The 758-nt window shown below is 50.9% G+C and overlaps 1 non-coding gene across 1 annotated transcript; it reads left to right on the top strand.

Annotated features, from left to right (window-relative positions):
- The first annotated feature begins 603 nt into the window (after nt 1-603).
- Nucleotides 604-758, top strand: LOC143307467 (5.8S ribosomal RNA). Its single transcript, XR_013064604.1, has one exon. It is a non-coding gene; the product is annotated as a 5.8S ribosomal RNA (ribosomal RNA).

Genomic DNA, 758 nt, shown 5'->3' with positions numbered 1-758 from the left:
CCCCACGCTCCTACGCTTTGGTTGTTTCTTTGCCATCCGTGTTGCGATAAAAAGATTTCTCCATTGTCCAAAAAGGACGGATCGAGATTCCTCTTTCGAGAGGGAGAGAGAGGTACTTGCGGGTAACCTGGAATCTACGAAACACGCACCGTGGTAAGATTCGTGCGTCCGCCTGATCGATGTGTGTTGTTTACGGACCGGCTGAGAAGCGACGATAGCGAGTCTTTGAAAAACTATGTGTCCATTAGTTAGACCGATCGTCGCCGGCCGTGTGTCTGTTCGAATCTCGCAACCCACGATTCAGCGACAGGACGCGCGCTCGCATTCCTTGTGTGCGTTCGTACTTTTCAAGGTTTTTAAATGTACTTTACGCCCGACCGTCGAGAGGAGCGTGCCACTGGGCGTTTCTCCGACGGTTTCCGTCCTTGGACGCGATCGTGTCGTCAACGATCGAACAAACAAACAAATACGTTGGCGACGCCCGAATTCGCTCTCCCGCACGCGCCGGGTGGGAGAGTGATGTGGGTATCGAATGTGATGCGTGTTAATAATGAAAATAACACTCTAAAGATCTAAAGAGTTTGAAATACAAAATTTTACGATTACCCTGAACGGTGGATCACTTGGCTCGTGGGTCGATGAAGAACGCAGCTAATTGCGCGTCAACGTGTGAACTGCAGGACACATGAACATCGACATTTCGAACGCACATTGCGGTCCACGGATACAATTCCTGGACCACGCCTGGCTGAGGGTCG

Source organism: Osmia lignaria, unplaced genomic scaffold (genome assembly GCF_051020975.1).
Source record: "Osmia lignaria lignaria isolate PbOS001 unplaced genomic scaffold, iyOsmLign1 scaffold0055, whole genome shotgun sequence".
Lineage (NCBI taxonomy): Eukaryota > Metazoa > Arthropoda > Insecta > Hymenoptera > Megachilidae > Osmia > Osmia lignaria.
This window is presented reverse-complemented; position numbering and strand designations above follow the sequence as displayed.